This window comes from Triticum urartu, chromosome 2A (assembly GCF_056163025.1).
Source record: "Triticum urartu cultivar PI428250 chromosome 2A, HENAU_Tu73, whole genome shotgun sequence".
Lineage (NCBI taxonomy): Eukaryota > Viridiplantae > Streptophyta > Magnoliopsida > Poales > Poaceae > Triticum > Triticum urartu.
The window spans coordinates 516,955,964-516,973,094 of record NC_141874.1 but is presented as its reverse complement, the minus strand read 5'-3'; positions in this window follow the sequence as shown (position 1 = coordinate 516,973,094).

Sequence of the window (17,131 nt, the reverse complement as noted above, 5' to 3'; positions counted from 1 at the left end):
ACTGGGTCCGGAACCTGAGGATCATCCTCATAGCTGCCAAGAAAGATTATGTCCTACAAGCTCCGCTAGGTGACCCACCCGTCCCACAGAACCAAGACGTTATGAACGCTTGGCAGACACGTGCTGATGATTACTCCCTCGTTCAGTGTGGCATGCTTTACAGCTTAGAACCGAGGCTCCAAAAACATTTTGAGAGACACGGAGCATATGAGATGTTCGAAGAGCTGAAAATGGTTTTTCAAGCTCATGCCCGGGTCGAGAGATATGAAGTCTCCGACAAGTTCTTCAACTGTAAAATGGAGGAAAATAGTTCTGTCAGTGAGCACATACTCACAATGTCTGGGTTACACAACCGCTTGACTCAGCTGGGAGTTAATCTCCCGGATGACGCGGTCATTGACAGAATCCTCCAGTCGCTTCCACCAAGCTACAAGAGCTTTGTGATGAACTTCAATATGCAGGGGATGGAAAAGACCATTCCTGAAGTATTTGCAATGCTGAAATCAGCAGAGGTAGAAGTCAAAAAGGAACATCAAGTGTTGATGGTGAATAAAACCACTAAGTTCAAGAAGGTCAAGGGTAAGAAAGCCTTCAAGAAGGACGGCAAGGGAGTTGCCGCGCCCGGTAAGCAAGCTGCCGGGAAGAAGCCAAAGAATGGACCCAAGCCCGATACTGAGTGCTTTTATTGCAAGGGAAGTGGTCACTAGAAGCGGAACTGCCCCAAATACTTAGCGGACAGGAAGGCCGGCAAAACGAAAGGTATATGTGATATACATGTAATTGATGTGTACCTTACCAGTATTCGTAGTAGCTCCTGGGTATTTGATACCGGTGCGGTTGCTCACATTTGTAACTCAAAGCAGGAGCTGCGGAATAAGCGGAGACTGGCAAAGGACGAGGTGAGGATGCGCGTCGGGAATGGTTCCAAGGTCAATGTGATCGCCGTCGGCACGCTACCTCTACATTTTCCTTCGGGATTAGTTTTAAACCTTAATAATTGTTATTTAGTGCCAGCTTTGAGCATGAACATTGTATCAGGATCTCGTTTAATTCGAGATAGCTCCTCATTTAAATCCGAGAATAATGGTTGTTCTATTTATATGATAAATATGTTTTATGGTCATTCTCCGATGGTGAATGGTTTATTCTTAATGAATCTCGAGCGTGATGCTACACATGTTCATAGTGTGAGTACCAAAAGATGTAAGATTGATGATGATAGTCCCACATACTTGTGGCACTGCCGCCTTGGTCACATATGTGTCAAACGCATGAAGAAGCTCCATGCTGATGGACTTTTAGAGTCTCTTGATTACGAATCATTTGACACGTGCGAACCATGCCTCATGGGTAAAATGACCAAGACTCCATTCTCAGGAACAATGGAGCGAGCAACCAACTTATTGGAAATCATACATACTGATGTGTGCAGTCCAATGAGTGTTGAGGCTCGCGGTGGCTATCGTTATGTTCTCACCCTCACTGATGACTTGAGTAGATATGGGTATGTCTACTTAATGAAACACAAGTCTGAGACCTTTGAAAAGTTCAAGGAATTTCAGAGTGAGGTTGAGAATCAACATGACAGGAAAATCAAGTTCCTGCGATCAGATCGTGGAGGAGAATACTTGAGTCACGAGTTTGGCACACACTTAAGAAAATGTGGAATAGTTTCACAACTCACGCCGCCTGGAACACCTCGGCGTAATGGTGTGTCCGAACGTCGTAATCGCACTCTATTAGATATGGTGCGATCTATGATGTCTCTTACCGATTTACCGCTATCTTTTTGGGGCTATGCTTTAGAGACTGCCGCATTCACTTTAAATAGGGCTCCGTCGAGATCTGTTGAGATGACACCGTATGAATTATGGTTTGGGAAGAAACCTAAGCTGTCATTTCTAAAAGTTTGGGGATGCGATGCTTATGTCAAGAAACTTCAACCTGAAAAGCTCAAACCCAAGTCGGAAAAATGCGTCTTCATAGGATACCCTAAAGAAACTATTGGGTATACCTTCTACCTCAGATCCGAAGGCAAGATCTTTGTTGCCAAGAATGGATCCTTTCTAGAGAAGGAGTTTCTCTCGAAAGAAGTAAGTGGGAGGAAAGTAGAACTTGATGAAGTATTGCCTCTTGAACCGGAAAATGGCGCAACTCAAGAAAATGTTCCTGAGGTGCCTGCACCGACTAGAGAGGAAGTTAATGATAATGATCAAGATACTTCTGATCAAGCTCCTACTGAAATTCGAAGGTCCACAAGGACACGTTCCGCACCAGATTGGTACGGCAACCCTGTCTTGGAAATCATGTTGTTAGACAACGGTGAACCTTCGAACTATGAAGAAGCGATGGCGGGCCCGGATTCCGACAAATGGCTAGAAGCCATGAAATCCGAGATAGGATCCATGTATGAAAACGAAGTATGGACTTTGACTGACTTGCCCGATGATTGGCGAGCCATAGAAAATAAATGGATCTTTAAGAGGAAGACAGACGCGGATGGTAATGTGACCATCTATAAAGCTCGGCTTGTCGCTAAGGGTTACCGACAAGTTCAAGGGGTTGACTACGATGAGACTTTCTCACCGGTAGCGAAGCTGAAGTCCGTCCGAATCATGTTAGCAATTGCCACATTCTACGATTATGAGATATGGCAAATGGACGTCAAAACGGAATTCCTTAATGGTTTCCTTAAGGAAGAATTGTATATGATGCAGCCGGAAGGTTTTGTTGATCCTAAGAATGCTAACAAGGTGTGCAAGCTCCAACGCTCGATTTATGGGCTGGTGCAACCATCTCGGAGTTGGAACATTCACTTTGATGAGATGATCAAAGCGTTTGGGTCTACGCAGACTTATGGAGAAGCCTGTGTTTACAAGAAAGTGAGTGGGAGCTCTGTAGCATTTCTCATATTATATGTAGATGACATACTTTTGATGGGAAATGATATAGAACTCTTGGACAGCATTAAGGCCTACTTGAATAAGAGTTTTTCAATGAAGGACCTTGGAGAAGCTGCTTATATATTAGGCATCAAGATCTATAGAGATAGATCAAGACGCCTCATAGGTCTTTCAAAAAGCACATACCTTGATAAGATATTGAAGAAGTTCAATATGGATCAGTCTAAGAAGGGGTTCTTGCCTGTATTGCAAGGTGTGAAGTTGAGCTCAGCTCAATGTCCGACCACGGCAGAAGATATAGAAGAGATGAGTGTCATCCCCTATGCCTCAGCCATAGGTTCTATTATGTATGCCATGCTGTGTACCAGACCTGATGTAAACCTTGCCGTAAGTTTGGTAGGAAGGTACCAAAGTAATCCCGGCAAGGAACACTGGACAGCGGTCAAGAATATCCTGAAGTACCTGAAAAGGACTAAGGAAATGTTTCTCGTTTATGGAGGTGACGAAGAGCTCGTCGTAAAGGGTTACGTCGACGCTAGCTTCGACACAGATCTGGATGACTCTAAGTCACAAACCAGATACGTGTATATTTTGAATGGTGGGGCAGTAAGCTGGTGCAGTTGCAAGCAGAGCGTCGTGGTGGGATCTACATGTGAAGCGGAGTACATGGCAGCCTCGGAGGCAGCGCATGAAGCAATTTGGGTGAAGGAGTTCATCACCGACCTAGGAGTCATACCCAATGCGTCGGGGCCGATCAAGCTCTTCTGTGACAACACTGGAGCTATTGCTCTTGCCAAGGAGCCCAGGTTTCACAAGAAGACAAGGCACATCAAGCGTCGCTTCAACTCCATTCGTGAAAATGTTCAAGATGGAGACATAGATATTTGTAAAGTACATACGGACCTGAATGTAGCAGATCCGTTGACTAAACCTCTCCCTAGAGCAAAACATGATCAACACCAGAATTCCATGGGTGTTCGATTCATCACAATGTAACTAGATTATTGACTCTAGTGCAAGTGGGAGACTGTTGGAAATATGCCCTAGAGGCAATAATAAAAGCATTATTATTATATTTCCTTGTTCATGATAATTGTCTTTATTCATGCTATAATTGTGTTATCCGGAAATCGTAATACATGTGTGAATAATAGACACCAACATGTCCCTAGTAAGCCTCTAGTTGACTAGCTCGTTGATCAACAGATAGTCATGGTTTCCTGACTATGGACATTGGATGTCATTGATAACGAGATCACATCATTACGAGAATGATGTGATGGACAAGACCCAATCCTAAACATAGCACAAGATCGTATAGTTCGTTTGCTAGAGTTTTTCCAATGTCAAGTATCCTTTCCTTAGACCATGAGATCGTGTAACTCCCGGATACCGTAGGAGTGCTTTGGGTGTACCAAACATCACAACGTAACTGGGTGACTATAAAGGTATACTACGGGTATCTCCGAAAGTGTCTGTTGGGTTGACACGGATCAAGACTGGGATTTGTCACTCCGTATGACGGAGAGGTATCACTGGGCCCGCTCGGTAATGCATCATCATAATGAGCTCAAAGTGACCAAGTGTTTGGCCACGGGATCATGCATTACGGTACGAGTAAAGTGACTTGCCGGTAACGAGATTGAACGAGGTATTGGGATACCGACGATCAGATCTCGGGCAAGTAACATACCGATTGACAAAGGGAATTGTATACGGGGTTGCTTGAATCCTCGACATCGTGGTTCATCCGATGAGATCATCGAGGAGCATGTGGGAGCCAACATGGGTATCCAGATCCCGCTGTTGGTTATTGACCGGAGAGCGATCTCGGTCATGTCTACATGTCTCCCGAACCCGTAGGGTCTGCACACTTAAGGTTCGGTGACGCTAGGGTTGTAGGGATATGTATATGCAGTAACCCGAATGTTGTTCGGAGTCCCGGATGAGATCCCGGACGTCACGAGGAGTTCCGGAATGGTCCGGAGGTAAAGAATTATATATAGGAAGTGCTATTTCGGGCATCGGGACAAGTTTCGGGGTCACCGGCATTGTACCGGGACCATCGGAAGGGTCCCGGGGGTCCACCGGGTGGGGCCACCTGTCCCGGGGGGCCACATGGGCTGTAGGGGGTGCGCCTTGGCCTACATGGGCCAAGGGCACCAGCCCCAAGAGGCCCATGCGCCTAGGGTTTCAAGGAGGGAAGAGTCCCAAAGGGGGAAGGCACCCCTAGGTGCCTTGGGGGGGAGGGACTCCTCCCTTGGCCGCCGCCCCCCTAGGAGATTGGATCTCCTAGGGCCGGCGCCCCCCCCTTGGCCCCCCTATATATAGTGGGGGAGATGGAGGACTTCTTACCTTTTGCCTTGGGTGCCTCCCTCTCCCTCTCCAACACATCCTCCTCCTCCATAGTGCTTGGCGAAGCCCTGCCGGAGTACTGCAGCTCCACCACCACCACGCCGTCGTGCTGCTGTTGGAGCCATCTTCCTCAACCTCTCCTTTCCCCTTGCTGGATCAAGAAGAAGGAGACATTACGCTGATCGTACGTGTGTTGAACGCGGAGGTGCCGTCCGTTCGGTGCTAGGATCTCCGGTGATTTGGATCACGTCGAGTACGCCTTCCTCATCCCCGTTCTTTGAACGCTTCCGCGCGTGATCTACAAAGGTATGTAGATGCAATCCAATCACTCGTTGCTAGATGAACTCCTAGATGGATCTTGGTGAAACCGTAGGAAAATTTTTGTTTTCTGCAATGTTCCCCAACAATCTTCATATCTCAAGAGAAGTATCTCAAAGATTGCCCGAAGAAGTTCGGTATGCAAGACTGCAAAGGCTTCACGACGCCAATGCCAGCCAAGCATCATCTGGGTCCTGACGACAATGGTAAAGAGTTCGACCAAAAGGTATACCGCTCCATGATTGGTTCTTTGCTTTATCTATGTGCATCTAGGCCAGATATTATGCTTAGTGTTTGCATGTGTGCTCGATTTCAAGCGGCACCAAAGGAGTCGCATCACTTAGCTGTGAAGCGAATTCTTCGATATTTGGCTCACACCCCAACTCTAGGATTATGGTATCCAAAGGGCTCAGAGTTTGATCTGGTTGGATTCTTGGATGCTGATTATGCTGGTGACAAAGTGGATCGCAAGTCTACATCAGGCACATGTCACTTTCTGGGACGATCACTTGTATGTTGGTCTTCAAAGAAGCAGAACTGTGTATCTCTCTCCACTGCTGAATCTGAATACATTGCTGCTGGATCTTGCTGCGCTCAGCTTCTGTGGATGAAGCAAACACTCAAGGACTATGGCATTCATCTGAAGCAAGTGCCACTCTACTGCGACAACGAAAGCGCCATCAAGATTGCCAAAAACCCAGTTTAGCACTCGAAGACAAAGCACATTGAAATTCGTCATCACTTTCTCAGAGATCATGTTGTGAAGGAAGATATTGATATCATACACGTCAACACTGAAGAGCAATTGGCAGATATCTTCACCAAGCCCTTGGATGAGAAGAGATTTTGCAAGTTACGGTGTGAGCTAAATATCCTGGAATCCTCAAATGTCCTGTGATCAGGCACACATCCTAACACTTATGCATATTGATGACTTAGATGTGCAACACACGAAGTAAAGTATATCTTCAATCAATGAAGACATACATTCTAAGTGTGAATACATTAATGTGGAATTTGACTTCGGAGCGCCACGATAATTGTGCGCCGTGTCTGGGTCTAATACTTCCTATACGGTGGGTAACGCCACCACCAAAGGTTCTATTTGAAGTGTTTCACTCATGGCGTTACATTTGCCATGTCTTCACATTTGGTTTGGCTTCAATCTCAGCATGTCTTCATGATTATCTTCACTATGTTGAATATATATATATACTAGTGTTCTGTCCTCTACAGCATTCACTTATAGCTATGTCTTCTTGTTGAATCTTTTGAACTAAGTGAATGTGATCGGACCCTAACCTCTCTATGCTTTCTATCTCAAACTCTATCTCTCCAAATCATATGCATTCTATTGAAACTGTCGAATGTCTTCTCTGCGTCCTTGACAGCAGAAGATACAGAGACAACCATTAAGTCCGTTTTCAATGCTCATTCCTCCACCTGAAACCCGGAGAAGTGGGAACGACCACCCGACAATCCAGGCGTGCGTGGGACGTGGAACAACCCCCGATATGCTGCATGATGGCCACGTGTTCTACAGATGTGAATCGCCAGGGGCACCTGTGTAATAATGCAGTGACGCCCCTGTACCTATAAATACACACCTCACAGCAGTCATTATCTCTTCTTCCACTCTCGCACGAACCCTAGCGCCACCGCTAGCCCTCAACGACGCTAGCGACGAAGCGCTTCGCTGCCGCAACCTCTCTGACGCCGTCTTCACGCCGACCGCGGACATCGTCTTCTCCGCCGTCGCCATAGGTGTCCTCCGTCGCCAAGTTAGGGCACGGACGATCGAACTTCTTGGCCTCCTCTTCCACTCCGTCTAGCAGTTCTTCGTGTGGTAAATAAAACTTCCTTTTTACATCCCCCTTTATCCTATAGCTTCGTCACTTTCTACCACAAGCAGTTTCTGTTCACACAAGTTGGATCTCTTACATACTACATCTCATAATATGCCTAGTATATTCACTTGTATTTCACAAAGTAGTTAGATTCCTCACTTGTACTGATCCATGGATTCATACAAATCTGGAACCAACTCCTTGTCTATGAGTGAATGTCTTCGCACGATGAGGTCAATGTCTTCTAAACTGATTTATCTTCAAAATCTTCTGAGAATGCATATGACCTCTTTCCCTTCCCTCACACCCTAATGCTGTCACAGGTACATGTCCGTGGGAGAATCCCTTGGTTCTCATAGTCTGCATTCATTTGCAGAATACTTACAGCATCACATAAATTCTCCCGAAGCCAATTCCTGTTTGTCCAGCAAGCGAAAACCTTTGAAGCCTTTGAACGTATTGAAGCCTTTCAGTTTAAACTTCATGGCACCAGAGAAATCTGTAAGGAAGGGTGGCAGACAGCGTCGTGGCAACACCTCAAGAGATTTGCCTCCTGACCTCTATGAGCTGTACAAGACAGATCCAGAGGAGGACTACAATCAGCGAAAAACTCGAATCCAATGGATTCGAAGATATTGGGCAGAACAGTGGTTCAAGTACAAATTTGTGACAAAGGAATATGCTGAAAAGAATGCCATCAAGCGACCATGGGGAGACATCCTCTACAAAAATCTTCAACCTAGGACCAGAGATGAAGCCATTGAACAAGGCTTCTATCCCTGCATGGTCCGTGGACCACAGCCTGCGGATGCTGACCCATCGTCCCTGCTATGGTGTCGTGACGACAATCTGTTTAAGCGCAACTTCCAGTTTGCCCAGAACTCAGTGAAGCAGAACAAGAAGTCTTTGGGATTAGATTTCAACCCTGGTCCCTCTGCTCCCCGTGTCGATGGAACTCGCGAAGCTGAACCCAATCTTCTTGGGCCCTTCTACAACCTTGAAGGTCTCATAACTCACATCGTGGTTCAAGGGACAGCCGTGAATGAGCCTGCAGATGATGCTGAATTAGATGAAGCGCCTGCAGCGCCGAAGCCAAAGAAGCTGAAGCAGCCAAAAGCTTCAAAGCCGGCCTCTGCACCAAAAATCTCACGGGCGAAGCCACCGGCAACTGCACCTCCTGAAGACAGTGTGCAGTCTGAAGATTTGTCACGCATCTCCAAGCCCCAGAAGGTCAAGACGCCTCTACCACACACCGGCCAAGAGCTGACAGCTGCTGCCATTCCGCGCAACGATGCCATTGATCTGTCAAGTGATGAAGATCTTGCAGATGACGCTCTTGAGCAACTCATCAAGAGCAAAGAAGAAGCAGAAATCTTCAATGACCTGCCTCTCTTTGACGTGACAATCATCCACAACTTCATTGATGAGTAGTTTGACATGCCAAACATCAGCTTCAAAGATCTGCAATTACCCATTGGCCTCAGTGTCACCTTTCATGGCGCCATTGCTTCAGAGCTAGCTCTCGCTCAGCGCATCGTCGAACTGAAGCAAAAGATTGACTATGAAAAGGCTCAGTTCAAGAAGCATATGGCCAAGCTCAGCGTGCAAGAGGTGAAAAACTTCAAGATTATGCTGCACGAGCTCAAAGAAGCCTTTCTCAAGAAACGCGCAGAAGCTCAGGGTTCTTGGGAGCGCATGAAGAGCCTGGCTGACAAGTGTGTGCAAGGCTACAATGAGGCTGAGAAGCGCAAGGCCCTTGGGCGTCCGGGCATTGATCCCAGAATGGCTGCTAAGCAGAAGAAGAAGCCCATTGTGGCCGAACCTCTCGCACCAAGGCAGAAAGCAGATCCCATTGTCTTCACAACTAGCATGGCTGGCTCGAAGCCAAAGGCCCGGTCAACCGCTTCAGAACTGAAGAAGACAAGGACTGCTGAGGCTGAAGCCCGGAAGAGGAAACATCCTGAAGCCTCTGCTACTGCCCCCTCCAAAAAGAAGAGGAAGACCAGGAAAGAACGGGCTGCTCCCACAGAGCCCTTGATCGTTGAACCCATCTCCATGGTTCACCCTGACGCTGAACCGCAAGAACGACAACTGAGTATCCATGAGCCTGCTTTCACAGAGGCTCATGAAGCTGAAGACTTTCCAGCAGCTGATCCCATCGCTGCTGAAGACATTGGTCACCATGACCATGTTGAAGATGATGCAGTCCTTCCTCAGCTCGAGCACAACGAACTCATCAGCATTGGTCGTCCTCTGACGCCAATTGCTCAGGATGCTTCATGGGATGATCGCCCACAAGAGGAAGAAGACGTTGAGGCCCAGCCAACTCCAACTACACAGGCGTCGCCAGCATTGCGCAGGCTTCGCAAAGGACCAAGGCCTCTAGTCTCTGGGTCTGAAGCTAAAGCTGCTGAAGACATTCCAGCTGCATCAGCCGATGAAGAAGAAGCCCCACAAGCTGCTACTCCCCTGTCCCACCAAGAAGCGGTTCTCAAGGAGAACGTGACTGTGACTGACCCTCCAGCTCGTCAAGTGGAGATTGAAAATCTTGCGGCTGCCACCACCAACACCAATGAAGCCACTGACGTTGTCATGGCTGAAGCTAATGTGGAGCCCTCACCAACAAAAGCACCAGAAGTCAGCGAAGCCACTGATCCCACTACTTCTGTTCCTGCGCCTGTTGCCGGTCCTCAATTCGACTATCATGTTGAGCACAGGCCTCAGGTACAGAAGCCAATCCCAAGATTGCCCAGGTTCCCAGGTCCTGCATCAGCACCTGGATCCTTCAATATCAATGGCTTCAAAGCAGACAACACTTTCTTCAATAGCTCCAGGAACCCCTACTCAAGGGAAAGAATATCATCTGATCGGTTCTGGAGCTATCCGCATCGAAGCTATTACTCCTGCATTCTTTACAATCAAGGTCGCATCTTCCCACACAAGCATCTTGACATTGAATCAATAGCTAGTCTGCCCTGTCTGGAAGAAGCTCTGGATTGCTTCAAAGAGGTTGGATTGCTGCCGTTCGTCACTGACCAAGAGCATTCGAATGAAGAGTTGCTGCTCCAATTCTATGCCACACTTCACATCCGCGGGTATAACAGAGATCCGAAGACTTGGGTCCTGGAGTGGATGACAGGAAATGTTCATCACGAAGCCAAAGCCTTTGACATCATTGAGCTCACTGGTCTACCCACTCCTGGCGATCTCTACGAATCTGGCTGTCAACTTCACAGTGAAGCTGTGGAGAGCATCTTTCAGAAGCCTGAACCTAACATGAGTCAGATGCTCAGTATGATGAAGCCATTGCCCCAAGATGCTGCATATCCCAAAGAGTTCTTTGTTGAAGACCTAGAGTATCTGCCAAGGACTATTTATCACATCCTAAGGTGTGACGCCCTCGATGCGGCTATATCTCCCACGTGTCGAAGCACGACTTAGAGGCATAACCGCATTGAAAGCAATGTCGCAAGTGAGGTAATCTTCACACAACCCATGTAATACATAAGGGAAAAAGATACATAGTTGGCTTACAATCGCCACTTCACACAAAAAACATGAATAAAGCATTACATCATCCAGATATAATCAAGGTCCGACTACGGAACCAAAATAAAAGAAGAACCCCAAATGCGACACGGTCCCGATCGACCCCAACTGGGCTCCACTACTGATCAACTAGAACGAAACAACACAAAGGCCAAGATCTTCATCGAGCTCCTCCTGGGCTGGGTTGCGTCATCTTGCACGGACTCATCGGCACCTGCAAACTGATTTTTGAAGTATCTGTGAGCCACAGGGACTCAGCAATCTTGCACCCTCGCGATCAAGACTATTTAAGCTTATGGGTAAGGTAAAGGTATGAGGTGGAGCTGCAGCAAGCGACTAGCATATATGGTGGCTAAACATACGCAAATGAGAGCGAGAAGAGAAGGCAAAGCACGGTCGATAAAAGTATGATCAAGAAGTGATCCTATAGCAACCTATGTCAAGCATAACTCCAACACCGTGTTCCCTTCCCGGACTCCGCCGGAAAGAGACCATCACGGTTACACACGCACCTGATCCATTTTAATTAAGTTAAGGTTCAAGTTATCTACAACCAGACATTAACAAATTCCCATCTGCCCATAACCGCGGGCACGGCTTTCGAAAGTTCAAATCCCTACAGGGGTGTCCCAACTTATCCCATGACAAGCTCTCACGGTCAACGAAGGAATAGACCTCCTCCCGAGACATTCCGATCAGGCTCGGTATCCCGGTTCTTCAAGACATCCTCGACAATGGTAAAACAAGTCCAGCAAGACCGCCCGATGCGCCGACATCCTGATAGGAGCTGCACATATCTCGTTCTCAGGGCAACACCGGATGAACACTACGTACAGCTAAAACCAGCCCTCAAGTTTCCCCGAGGTGGCGCCGCAAGTGGCTCTAGTTTGGACCAACACTTAGACAAGCACTGGCCGGGGGGGTAAAATAAAGATGACCCTCGGGATGCGCGACTCCCAAGGGAAAAAGGCTAGGTGGCGAATGGTAAACCCAAGGTTGGGCCTTGCTGGAGGAGTTTTATTCAAAGCGAACTGTCAAGGGGTTCCCATTATAACCCAACCGCGTAAGGAACGCAAAATCCGGGAACATAACACCGATATGACGGAAACTAGGGCGGCAAGAGTGGAACAAAACACCAGGCATAAGGCCGAGCCTTCCACCCTTTACCAAGTATATAGATGCATTAATTAGATAAGATATATTGTGATATCCCAACAAGTAAACATGTTCCAACAAGGAACAAACTTCAATCTTCACCTGCAACTAACAACGCTATAAGAGGGGCTGAGCAAAGCGGTAACATAGCCAATCAACGGTTTGCTAGGACAAGGTGGGTTAGAGGCTTGGTTCAACAATATAGGGGGCATGATAAGCAAGTGGTAGGTATCGCAGCATAGGCATAGCAAAAGATCGAGCAACTAGCAAGCAAAGATAGAAGTGATTTCGAGGGTATGGTCATCTTGCCTGAGATCCCGCAAGGAAGAAGAACGAGTCCATGAAGAAGATAAACGGATGTAGGCGAACGGGTCCTCACAAACGCGACGTTACCAGAACCAACCCGAAGAATCAAACACCGGAAAGAAGCACACAACATAGTAAACAAACCACACATGAACATGGTATGATATGCGAGATGCGGTATGCGATGCATATGCATGATTTGACAAGAGATGAATGAACCTGGCCTCAACTTGGAAATCCAAGTGTTCCACTGGAAAGATGAGATGAAATCGCTTGAAAACGATATAAAGAACGCCGGAATCGGAGTTACGGTTTGGAAATGGCAAGCAATTCAAATATGGCGCCGGTCTGCGATTTACAGCAAGTAGCCATCTAAATGCAAAGGGATGAACAAGCTAGAGCACCCAAACATGGCAAAAAATACATGGCAGGGATGCATTCATGATGCTTAACAAAAGATGAACACTGAGCTACGGCCAATTCATCCATTAACAGGTTCAAACAAGCATGGCAAAAAATGCATATGGTAAACAGATTTCAGACTTGGTGAAATTAACACTTGTCTGGAATTTCAGATCAGATAGCACTCTTCGGAGCAACAAAAAACATGCTACATGACCTGAACATGGCAAAGTAAAGAATGGCATGGAGCTACTCAAAGAGCTTAACAAAAGTCCCTTAGTGACCTTGAGCCAAAAGGGATCAGAAAATACAATTGCAAGCATGTGAACATGGCAAAAACATAATCAGTTCTCAGACTTGGTGAAAACTGGAGCATGCTGAAAACAGATATCAAGTAGGCATGTTTACGAGCTCGATGCACTCACTACAGAGCAAGGCATGACAATCTAAGCATACATCCATCAAGAATACACAAAATACAAGCTAGACATGGCAAGAACAATAACATAGCATGCAAGGATCAACTACAACATCATCGGCAAAATCGCTAACAAGTAGACAATCTGCCCAGATTCATGAAATGACAAAATTAGAGCTCGATTGACTCAGGCTAGGGTGCTCCATAATTGCAAACAAAGACATGGATGGATAGAGCACTATAATATTAACAAATCATCCTTACTGATCATCCTCAAAAGAGGCACGGATCAATAGGAAACAACATGAACATATGGCATAATGAGATAAACAGACCAAGGACTTAGTGGAAATGCTAAGTCCCTGAAATTAGCACTAACAAGTACCTCACTTTGCAACCTTGTGCTAGTCACCACACACATCACAAAAATACATGGGTTGCACCTTTGGAAAGATGGCAAAACCCTAACAAAACATATGTAGAGCTCCAGGGCATATCATGCACACAATAATCATGACAAAAATGACAAATATCTAAATGGAGTAGCAGATCTGACAATTAACTCAAGTAGCACTCTTCTAACAGCATTTCGGGCATCAAGATGAACTCAAATGAAAATGATGCAATGAGATGAAATGATGTACTCTCTGAGACGAACATTTTGATATGCTATATGCATGAATCGGAGCTACGGATGCAAAGTTACGATGCGATGAACATGAGCAAATGATTAGGGTTTGGAGGGGAAAAGTCAACCGAGGGGGGAGTTTCCAGATCTGAGATCCGGGGCACTGTAGCAGCTTGACTCTCGCCGGAAATGGAGATGGGGTCGCCGGAGTCCGAGGTGGCCGGAGGAGAACTTGCCGGACTCGGGGATTCGCCAGAGTTGGTCGTCGCCGGCGAGGGAGAACGGCGAGGTGGCGCGGCCGGCACGGTGGTCGAGGCCATGGCGCCTGGCTGCGGAGCAGCGGCGAGTCGCCGGCGAGGCTGCAACGCCGGTGAGGGGAGGCGGGCCGGCGCGGACGTCGGTGAAGGACGCCGGCGGGAAAGTGGCGCGACGCGGGCACCTCGGTCGACCGCACGGGAGGAGCGGCGCTGGCCACGGGCAGCTCGGGCTGCGGGCAGCGACGGCGCGAGGAGAGAGAGGAGGCGGGGCGCGGTGACGTGTCGCGCGCTGAGTCGGTGAGGGCGCTGGCGGCGGTGAGGTGGCACACTCCGATTGGTCGGAGTGAGGTGGCTGAGGGCGGCGGACATGTCCGGCCGGTGGTGGGAAGTTTGTCCGTCGGCGCGAGGAGCGGTGCTAGGGTTTCATCTGCGCGAGAATTTTGGAGGGAGACACATATTTATAGGTAGAGGGAGCTAGGAGAGTCCAAATGAGGTGCGGTTTTCGGCCACGCGATCGTGATCGAACGACCGAGATGATGGAACAGGTTTAGGTGGGTTTTGGGCCACTTTGGAAGGGTGCTGGGCTGCAACACACACGAGGCCTTTTCTGTCCCTCGGTTAATCGTTGGCGCATCAAACGAAGTCCAAATGGTACGAAACTTGACAGGCGGTCTACCGGTAGTAAACCAAGGCCGCTGGCAAGTCTCGGTCCAATCCGGAAATGTTTAATTCCCACACACGAAAGAAAGGTAGAAATGACCACCGGAGGAGAACGGATCGCCGGAATGCAAAACGGACAACCGGAAAAATGCTCGGATGCATGAGACGAACATGTATGCAAATGAAATGCACATGCTGACATGATATGGAATGCATGACACACAAACAATGACAAGGCAACAACAGCGAATAACTGGACGACACCTGGCACATCGGTCTCAGGGCGTTACAACACTCCACCACTACGAGAGGATCTCGTCCCGAGATCTAGAATGGCACCGGAGGGACAACGGAAGAGAAAGAGAAGAGGTAAAACTAAGTTACTCCTTTGACAAACGAGTGAAACCAAAGAACCTTGAAAAGGTTGAGCAAAATGAAAGAAAGAAGCCATGGAGAAGAAAAAAGTTGAAAGCACTCCGTTAAGAAAGAGGAACAAGGAAGAACAAATTCGAACAGCACTCCGGTTGAGAAGGGATGCAAGACTTGATAAAATGAAAGAACTTGAGCAGCGGGCACACACTCCGGTTAAATGGATAAGCACGAAAAGAACATGATCCTAACAGAACGAAAAGATGGGTTGAAGAGAGCAACATCACAAAGCCTCCGGGAAAAAATTAAGAATCGAGTGGAATGAACAAAGGGAAACAAGATCTTGAGTGGGCACGTTTACAACAAATGGTAGAATGGAGTTGTTGGAAAACCAACAACGAAAAGAATACGCTTGATATGGTCTTATGGAATACATCTCCAAAATATGAGGTGACAGCCTGCCACTCACAGAAAAAGAATTGGATTGGAATGAACAAGGAGACGAGAAAGCTATATCACCGGGAGGATAATGAAGAACTTGGGTCAATTATGAGCACCATAGATAGCAACAATCCTTAGGGAAAGCTTTAGGTGAAATATAACCCAAGATAGCTCCAACGACGAGATTGAAGGATTAAAATATCTCATTCTTGACAACATGTGAATCATGAAATATGAACTCAAATTATCAACAATGACATAATACCCCCTCCAATGATACGGAAGAAAGAATTGCACTCCGGATTACAATATGAAGAAAGCTTGAGTTTCTTAGAAAAGAATCTCGATGAATACTTCGAGAAGGAATATAAATCCTTGATGAACCATCATGTAGAACTTTCATGAGAACTCCGGAAATAAAAGAAATGATCAATCGAAATGGAGGATGAAAAGAATAAGGTTGAAGCCTTGCAATGATTTAAATGGATCTCGCGATGAAATAATTGAGAGAACTTGGAACTCCGGGAAAAGAAAAGATAAAGCATTTCGAACCGAGAATGTGATAAGATGAACCTCCGGAATAAGGAATTAATCACTTGGATGAAAACAAGAATAAGAATTATATTATGCTTATCCTTCACCAATTAAATTGATGACAATCAACGGATTTGGCACACTACTTATTCTCGTAGCAAGGATTAAGAGAGATATAGCGCCAACTTGGGAAGGTCTTCTATGAACCACCGGTAGGATTGACAACGAATAAATTGATAAGGAAGAGAAATCTGGAAGAACCACCGTAAGAAATGAAAATGAACGAAGAAAAGATAAAGAAACACCGGGAAGAATTATGAAATGAACGAAGATACTTGAGAGGATTTAGATTCAAGTGAACGAAGAGATCACGAGCCGATTAAAGATCACTTGAACAAAGCACCGGTAAAATAGGAGAATGATAACTGACAGCTGAGAATGAATAAACCTGAATTGATGGACTCCGGATAACAAACTGAGAAGACTCTTGAATTGCTCTGAATAGGTGAAAAGAATTCTCACGATCAAAACAATTACGAGAGGATGGCAACAAGCTAGAATCACGAATCTTGAAGAGAATGGAGCAAGATTGAGAGAAAACTCTTCTTCGTTCTTCAAAATCCGAGAATGACGACGAGAAACATCACCAAGAATTATTTAGACACTCCGGAAGAATCAAAACGAAGAGGTTGAGCTAACGATGAAAAGAATTGTGAAAGATCTAGGAGATGGCATTTGACTGATGATAACTCATTCTTACGTCAAACTTTGACAAGAAATTTTTGAATAGCTCCGGGAAAATAAGAAGAGTCAGGTAAGATCCTGGGAAAAGACCTGTGGGTTAGGGCCCACTCAAAAGATACACCGTAGAACGATCAAAAGAGAGAAAGCACCGGTTGAATTAAATGACTTGAATGAGGGAACATCCTCGAAAGAGCTTGAACGAATGCAGAGTGGAAGCACGAATCTTCGAGACATCTTCAGCACTC